Source organism: Sciurus carolinensis, chromosome 5 (genome assembly GCF_902686445.1).
Source record: "Sciurus carolinensis chromosome 5, mSciCar1.2, whole genome shotgun sequence".
NCBI classification, from domain to species: Eukaryota; Metazoa; Chordata; class Mammalia; order Rodentia; family Sciuridae; genus Sciurus; species Sciurus carolinensis.
Window position 1 is genome coordinate 95,015,630 of NC_062217.1, and position 9,457 is coordinate 95,025,086.

General features: G+C 38.8%; 1 protein-coding gene across 2 annotated transcripts in view; it reads left to right on the top strand.

Annotated features, from left to right (window-relative positions):
- Window positions 1-9,457, top strand: part of Sgms1 (sphingomyelin synthase 1) — a 318,450-nt gene that overhangs the window by 13,579 nt on the left and 295,414 nt on the right. The window lies entirely within an intron of this gene.

The following is a 9,457-nucleotide window of genomic DNA, read 5'->3' on the forward strand; positions in this document are numbered from 1 at the left end:
AGGATATGGGTGTTGATAAAGCAAAGTCTAAGTCATTTGGAGTTTTTTTGGTAATGGGGCCAGCAGACAACAATCAAGTAGACAAATATGAGGCATGTCAGGTGGAGAGGAGGCAAAGACTCCTGTGCCTGGGAACAGCTCTGCCAGCCATTCATATTTGCTTTACCGCTGTCATCTGTGTAGGGATACCCGAGTTACTTTGAGAGCCAGTCCCTACAGAGTTACCAGCAGCTCCTGGGTAGTGCTTCAAGTTTCCACAGTGCCCTCAACATGGCCATCTCCCCTTGACCACCCTGCCCTTTGAATTTTGAAAGCAAAGACAGGGTTATCAGAACACTCATTTTGGCCATTTGTTTGGAGGTTCATCCTGAACCAAGAGGTTCTTATTGGAGTCCATGGAGGGATTTCAGGAAGCCACTGAGATGAAATGGGTCATGTGGGGTGTGTATATTTAAATGTATGATTTGGGACAGAGCATCTGAAGCTCTCACTGAATTCCCAGGAAGATATCTGAGAGGTCCATTTTTATGAAAGTGGATAGGAAGTTTTAATTGGGCCTTTGAGAGTTTCTCCTTGTGACCCTTTCCCCAGTTTTCAGAGGAACTATTGGGAAGGGCCTGGCAAAAAGCAGGGAGGCCAACCCTTGCGGAGAGCCTCATGGCAGAGATCTGGGACTTGACATTTCTGTGTCGTGCAGATGGAACAGGGTCAGTTTTTCCTCTGAGGAAACAAAAGAAGCAAAATGGCATAGCTGGCATCACTGGAGACCTGCTAACTTAGTGGAAGAGAAGGCGGGTGTGTGTGTGTGATGCTCCTGTAGTTTTGTCTTCCATTAGCAAGAGAGGTGGGGTGACTGGGAGGAGAAGCAGAGGTCCTCTTGGAGCAGGTGCTGCTTCCCAGATTGCTGGGTCTGATGGCATCAAAAACAGGTCTGGAGAGGACAGTGTAGGGCTTTGACTGCTGGTGTCAGAGGCACTTTTTTTTTTTTTTTTTAATATCTTTTTAGTTGCAGATGGACACAATACTTTTATTTTTTAAATTTATTTTTATGTGGTGCTGACTGAGGATTGAACCCAGTGTCTCACCCATGCTAGGTGAGCACTCTACCTCTGAGCTGCAACCCCAGTCCAGAGGCACCTGTTTTAGGAGATTCTTCTGCTTGAACTGACTTAAATAGGAAAGGTCATTACCGTTGCCCTCAAGACAGGGCTTTGGGGTATAGCATTTAAGAGTGATGGCTAGATACTTACACACTCTTCAACCCAGACAGTTTACCTTTAGGGGTTGAGATTAAGAAATAATCAAACACATTATTTATCCCAGAGCTCTTTATCACAGTGAAAAGTTGGAAACCTGAATATCCAACCATAGGGGATTGGTTAAGCAAATTATGTATTTCCACACAATGAAATACCGGGCAGCCCTTAAAAATAATGTCTACAAGAATAATCATAAAGATGTTCCAAAAAAATTATTATGGGAAAAGAAGTATGTGCTGTATTTGTTTGTTTCTTTTCTTTTTGTGGTACTGGGGATTGAACTCAGGGATGTTCTACTGCTGAGCTATATCCCCAACTGTGCCCCACCCCTTTTTTTTGAGACAAGGCCTAGCTAAGATGGTCAGGTTTACCTCAATCTTGTAATCCTCCTGCCTCAGCCTCCTCAAGTTTTGGGATTGTAAGCCTGTGTCACTATGACTGGCTAGGTACGGTATTTGTGAAAATAGATAAATAAATAAATAGCTGTATTTATGAAAATAAAAAACAAACAAAAAAATAAAACTACTGAGAAGGTACTGACTGGCTGCCTGTATGAGCCAGGTAGCCAGCTGGGCGGTGGTGACACAGTGATGAACTAGGCAGGTATGGTTCCTGTCCTTAGGGAGCTTTAGGATACTAGGGAAAGCGGCCACATTGACTTTGTTGTTAAAAAAAAAAAAGTTTGTAAATACTCATAGGAGGACCACAAGAAGAAGCACTCCCTAACAGACATTCCTACATTCTGTGCATTCATATCAGGTGTGCCTCTGTGTACCTGTTAGGTGCTATTTGTCTGTCCTGAAATTGCTAATTTTCTAGAGAATTGAAGTGATTAAGATGTCTTATCCTGCTAGTAGATCGGTGCTCTACTGCTGGGCTATCTTCCTTGCAGCAGTCCTTTTTCCCCAGCACTGGGCAAGCTCTGTGTAGGGGCGTGGTGGCAGGGCCAATTTTAGGGTCTGTGTGAATGATACCCCCCTGGGCCTTGCAGCCTGTGTGGACTGTTCAAGGCTGCTCTGCAGTTACCCTTTTAATCTAAGTTTAAACCTTTCTTCTTCGTTTTGACCTTCTTTTTACCCTTTCCACCCATTCTTTCTTTTTCTCCTCTTTGTTTAAAAACTGTATAGGTAGAAAGAATAACCCTAATCCTAACCCTATCACCCATAGAAAACCACTGTTATTTTATTGCACATAAATCCATCTGATCTTTTTTTCTATAAATATTGAATGTGGTGGGAGGGGTGGGGGAGAAGAGAAAAAAATGACAGAATGAATCAAACAACATTACCCTATGTAAATTTATGATTACACAAATGGTATGCCTTTATACCATGTACAGGCAGAGAAACAACATGTATCCCATTTGTTTACAATAAAAAAAAAATATTGAATGTATACCAAACAAACATTTTGACCAGATGCTGAAAATGAAATGCTAAAAGGCATATTACTGTCAAAGTTAAATCTTATTGCCTTCAGATGGACTTCTGGGATATAAGTCTGAAGTTTTATGAGCATTTTTATGGTTTATTATTAAAATTATAGTGAAAGTTTGGTGTTTAGGTATATAGGAACTTATTTCATAGCACCTATGATTATCGTGGGGAACGTCTGTGATATTGGATAGATGTTGACTTTGAGTAGAGCTAGAGGAGACAGGAGCAAAGCTTTTATTAATTAATTAATTATTTTTGAAATGGGGTCTCACAATGTTGCCCAGCCTGGTCTAGAACTCCAGGGTTCAAGTGATCCTCCTGTCTCACCCTTCCAGGTGCTGGGACTACAGGCATGTGCCACCACACTTGGCTGTTTTGTTTATTTTTGGATTATTATTTTGGCTAGCTCTGTCAATATAATATACTGTGAGTAGTAATTTTTCTCTAGCTTAATAGAATTTTGTCAAATACCTGTCTTCTGTCCAGCTCCTGGACCTGAAGATTTCCTTGTGATGATTATGCAGTTTCATTTTAGTAATCCTGCTCCCTGGCTTTGTGTACTGCTTGGAAGAGAATATATCTAGATAATCACAGAAGCAGAAGTGAGATTATTGCTCTGCACAAATTTTTCCCTGATATTTTTGCACACACTTGCTGCTTCACACAGCCAGTTGGGAGAAAAATGTGTCCTTCAGCCTTGGCTCTAGAAGTGTGACAGTGGAGCGATATAATGGCTTTCAAGATAACAGAGCTGTTTCCTGAATTTCCATCTGCATCTCAGCTTCAGTGTCTGCACATTAATTTCAGCATCTTCCCCAGAGAAGAATGACAGAGAATCTTTACAGAGGTAATATGTGAGAAATGTTTGCTCTCTCAAGGCATCTGTGGCTCACATGGTGGACTGCTTTCCCTGCAAGAAGCTGTTGGTTGTTAATAAGCATGCTCTTTGATATTGTTAGGATGTATGCTACCTCAGTGCTATTATCTGCAAAGTACAGTTAGAGCTTCCTTTTATTTAAGCAATCTGTAAAAATACGTAATAACCAGCCATTCCATCTTTGAATATTACGTGGAAAAAGTACATGACAAAATCTCTTAGGTTGAGCTCATGTTGTTTGCCACTGACTAGAGATTTCTTTTCTTTTTTTTTTTTTTGGTGATGCTAAGGATTGGACCCGGGGCCTTGTGCATGCTAGGCTTGCGCTCTACCGCTGAACCACATTCTCAGCCCTAGAAACAGGAGATTTTTTTATTCTAGTATACTTCTGGAATGTCCACCAACATTAGGAAATGAGTCTTTGGGACATTTATAGTCCATATTCTAATGATACACCCTGTTTGTATCACTGATGTCACACCAATATGGTGGTTACCTACATGGTGTTACAATTGTCAAGGATGCCAGAAGTAACTTTGAAGGAAACTTTCAGCTGTTCGGCCTTCCACACTGAAACTGAAGATCAGATTTTGGCCAAGTATGGAAACGGAAGACAATTTGGGTGGATTCTTAAATATGCTGTACATGGGAATGTGTGTATAGTTTTAAAATATTTCTAAGATGTGACTAAGAAAATTCCAAATCTGTAATATGTTTTTAAAAGGACAATATTTTTATTTTTAAACATTATAGTAGAATACACATACATAAAATCTTAAACATTTTTAGGTGTGCAATTCAGTGATATTTAGTACATTTATTTGTTATGCAACTATTACCACAATCCATCTCCAGAACTTTTATGTTATTCCAAGCTGAAATTCCATACCTATTAAACAGTAATTCCTATTCTATTTTCTACAGTCCCTGGCAACAACTATTCTACTCTTTGTCTATGAATTTTGCTACTCTGTGTACTCATGTAAATGAATTATACAGTATTTTGCCTTTTGTGTCTGACTTGTTTCGCTTAGCATAATGTTTTCAAGGTCAATACACATTGTAGCATGTGTCAGAATTTCCTTTTTCAGGCTGAATAATATTGCATTTTAGGTATATACCACTTTGTATCTATTACATTTTGTTTATGTGTGTTTATTGTATGTATATACCACATTATTTATTCATTCATTGTTAATGATGGACACTTGGGTTGTTTGTGCCTTTTGGTTATTGTGAATAATGCTGTTATGAACTTGGGTGTACAATAACTGTTTGAGTCAAACATCTTTCAATAGTCTTTATATATTTTTTTTTTTTTTTTTTTTAATAAGATGCTTTAAAAAATATGTGCCTTGTTGTAATTAATCAGTTTTACCCAGTTTGGTCAAGGCAGTGCCTGCGTCACAGGCATCAAAACACACAAGCACTTTCCACAGTGTTTAGCTGAAGGCATTAGTATTGTCTGAGGTCAAGAGAGCAGTTTTACAATATTTCAGGGCAGACTCACCAGCAAACTTGGCAGCAGCCTTGAGTGAGGCCAGTCAGGGTTCTTGGAAAACAGCCTGGTGTTTTCATATCTTTTCTCTGATAGCTCTTGCCTGTCAGTACCTCAAGAGAGAAAAATCTGGCAGTAGCGTTTGGTTCCTCAATGCAGTCTTAGCTGGTTAAATTCTCATCAACCCTTTCTGAGTATGCAGATATGAATTTAAGTGGCATGCTCTTCTGCGAGCCTGTCCGACTGTGGCAGCTCTGGACTTTCTGTTAAGGGATGATAATCAGTTTGGGACAGGAGCCAAGGTTCTAGTTTACAAGCTATGTTTGCACAGCAAGCACTCTTGATTTTAAGTTGTATTTTTTTTCCCCCAAATTGGTTTGGTAGGGGAGGCCTGGTGGAGAATTTAGAGCAGCAGATTCTCTCCTGACTCCATGTGGGGTCCAGTGGCTTTGTGGTGGTGCCTGTCATCCTGTGGTGACATGTTTGTAGGTACTTTTTTGTGGAGATGTAGGACATTGAGGTTATCTTCATGTTTTGTGGGAATAAAAGTGAAATGTTTTGTACTTTGGTACCTGATAAAAATCAAATATAATTTTGGTTTTAAGCAACACCATTCAAATATGTTTGCTTATGCTCCCCACATTTTCTAAAGGCACATACATGACTTATCTGAAGGTGGGGGCTTTATCCTTGAGTTTACAGCATTTTGAATTGTATTATTATAATAAAAATCTATTTTCTTGCTGTCTAATCTTATTATTATTATTTTTTTTTGTGTGCTGGGCATCAAATCAGGGTTGCATACATTCCAAGCTTGTGCTCTCAACTAATGAGCTATATATTCACCCCTGAGTCTGGGTCTTTACTGACGGGTGTTTGTGTAGATTTGTAGAGCTGAATGATCTTTCTTCCTGTTTTGTAGACTGGATTTTAAAAAGTCTTAATTTAAATAGGTGACCTCTGGAGCAAAATAACATCTATGTTTAATGTGCAGTCATGTATTTATACATTTAGTTACTTTTGGCAATCAAATATTTTATTTCAAAGGAAAACTGTAATTACTGTGAATAAATGTTTTGTTTCAGCATGCAGTATGTAATCGGAGAAATGTGTTTCTGGGAAAAAAAAGATAATTGGGACCTTTTTGTTATATTGATTGTAGTGAACTTACTGAAATATTGATTGTCATGAACTAACCTGGCAGCACATTAGATGTCTAGGCAAACCATTGCCTGCTTATGGTCGAAGTCTGCTTTGTGTTATGCATTTGGTAGTTGAAAGAGGTGTGATTTTTAAGAGGTGTAGAATCAGCTTTTGTGGGACTTGGGTAAGTCATAGTTTGGTCTCCTTGAGCTGTTGAAATGGCATTGTGTTTCCTATGGAAAGTGACACTAAGTGACCGGTGTTTTCACTGCTCTTGACTGTGGGAGGGGAAAGTAGGCCCCACTCTTGAGCTTATAATCAAAAGTGGAATATGAACAAGTGTCTTGAAAGTATTTGTGTTCACAGGTCTTTCTTCTGTCCTTTCCTGAGCCTCTTTTCATCTGACTCTTCTGTCCACTCCACTGAGATTGCCATTTGACATCACTTCTCAGCCTGTGTCGACACTTTTTCATCCCTCTCTTCTTTGGCAGTAATGGAACACCCTCCTTTCGTTTCTTCTCCCCATTTTGGTCTTTGTGGCTCTCTGCATTTCCAATTTTCTTATCTTCCAAATAGTTCCTTTTTAGGCTCCATCCCTGGCACCTGGGGTTGCACCTCCTGCCTGAGTTGCACCTATAACTATTCCCCATTGTTTGACTCTCAGTCTTGTATGTGCAGGCTGGGCTGGTGTGTGTATGTGGTGGAACACAGGCTCACATGGAGAGACCAGTCCCCTTCTGGGTGGGTGGCAGGCGTATGAAGTTCCAACTGGTATAAGGTTCTGATTATGTGGTTTTGACAAAAAAGTTTCCTTCCTATCCTTGAAGTATATGGTCAGAACTTAAGTTTTAGGCTCCTAAAACTTAAGACTGTATGGGAAAGTGAGGAAAAAGTTTTATATAAACACACACACATATACATATATTTTGTGCCTAAGCCTGTATTTTAGGAATGAACTCCAGTGGTCAGAAATGTCAATATGTAGATTAAATCTGCCTTTTCATTTTTCTGTTCTGTATTTCATTTCCCAAATAATTAATGCAACTCCTACTGAAATAAATGATAGCATATGTTTTAAACTCTTAATTTATACTCTTAATTTTTGAAAATGTAGTAAAGACTAAAATCTCAATTTGCTCATACATGCTTGTTTGTCCTGCATGTCTATGTGTAGAATATAAATGGTGTGAACTTTCATAGTAACGAGTTTAAAGATATATAGCATTAGAAAGTGACTTAAGATTTTTTTTTCTCTCACACATTTGTTGCTAATTTTATCTGTGAGGTCCCTTCAGGTGTTATGACTTCTCAATTAAACAAAATTTATGGGCTGGAGGCTTAGCATGTTGGAGGCCCTGGGTTTGATCCCTGGTACTGCCAAGAAAAAAAAGTAGTGTTTCTTTTGTGACTTCAGTGTATTGTACTGTCTAGTTTTCTTTACCCATCAACTTCTTTATTGCCTTGAGTTAACATTTGAAGATAATGTTTCTGATACTGTGTATCTCAATGTTGCGATTTCTTTAAATTTTAAAATTTTTTGCTGAACTGCCTGTTAAGAGATTTCTTTATAGGATCATGCAGTTGTGGAACCCAGAAGCGTAGGAGAAACAAGAGAGGGAATATCAGACAGTGAGAGGCATGTGTCATGGTGTAATGAAAACAAAATCAAGGCTCTTGACTCCTGTCAGACCTGGATTTGGATGCCAGCTCCACCAATCACCAGCAATGAGTCCAGTGGATGTTGAGCAAATTACTTGTGTTGTTTGAATGCTAATTTCCCCATCTGTAAAACGAGGATAATAATGCTCATCTTGCAGGTTTGTTATGGGATCAAATCTGTAAATCCCCAGCACTTTGTAGGTATGAGTAAATGTAGTGATCATTACCAGGGCTTCCTCTCCTGGGACAGAAATGTATTAGGAAGTGGTTATGATTTTCTCTTATTTTCGTTTATCATTTGCTGTTCTAGGGGATATGAAGGTAGAAATGTGGATAGTCTAGACTAAGAACCTCTTTTTATTGTTTAGTTGAATCCAATATTCTGAACTTGTTCATTTCTATTTTCCTCCTGATTACTTTTTCAGCTGCTGAACAAGATGTTAAAAACAAAATAGATTACAGTAAAGCTTTTTTGTCCAAAACCTTTGGAAATGAGTTAGTCTGAAAAGCTAGTTTTCCCCCCTAGAGAGTGTAGGCTTTATTTTTTTTTCTTATTAGGGATTTCTTTTTCTCATTAAATATTTTAAATATCCAGAAAAATTTGGAGAATAATGCCATGAACGTATACATACCAATCCTTAATTTTATCAAATATTTGATGTGTTGCTTTATATCCATATATGCATATTTGTTTATTTATATGCTTTCTTTTTTTTTAAATCACATTTTTTGTGTGACTAAGTTCAGAGACCTTGCTGTCTGGTCAATGCACTCATGCCTTAGACATGAGGCTCCAAATAAACACTGTGCATCTCCTCTAGCTGCCTTCTCCCTTTCTGCCCAGATATAGGACAGAGATAGATATCAGCAGGGAAAAGTATCAGGCTAGGTTCAACCAGTGATACAAATGTCACTTAATAAATACTAGGTCTACAGGGAACTTTTAGTGTCCTCACACAAGGTAGGACAAATAAATTCAGAAGTAATTCCTACAGAGACCAGAACATCTCTTTGCATTTGCAGAGTCACAGAGTAGCTGGTTATTTGAAGTAGTCATTGGAATGAAATTTAAGGAGCAGAATTGGTGGGGGACTTTCTAGACTGACAGGATAGTTGAATAGCTCAGTAGTGGGAACAGTGATCAACATTAGGTAGTTGGGGCTGGGGTTGTGGCTCAGTGGTAGAGCACTTGCCTAGCATGTGTGAGGCACTGGCTTTGAATAAAATAAAGGTCCGTCAACATCAAAAAATTATTAAAAAAAAAACCACCCCCCCCCCCCCAAATATAGGTAGTTTATGGGGTGGGCAATGTAACTCAGTGGTAAAGTACTTCACTAGCATGTGAAAGGCCCTGGGTTCCATCCCAGTCCTGCCAAACAAACTCCCCACTCCCATGCCAGTTTAGGGCTGCCTGTAGTCTGTTCAGAGGAGAGAATCAAAAGAAGAATACAGTGACCAGAGAACAGGAGCCTTTATTACATATTAATTAATGATGTAGAATAATATACAACATGAAAAATTTCCATTCTGGAAGCAGATTGTGATATTGTGATACTGTAAAAAATAAATATTTGACCTCTGCCTC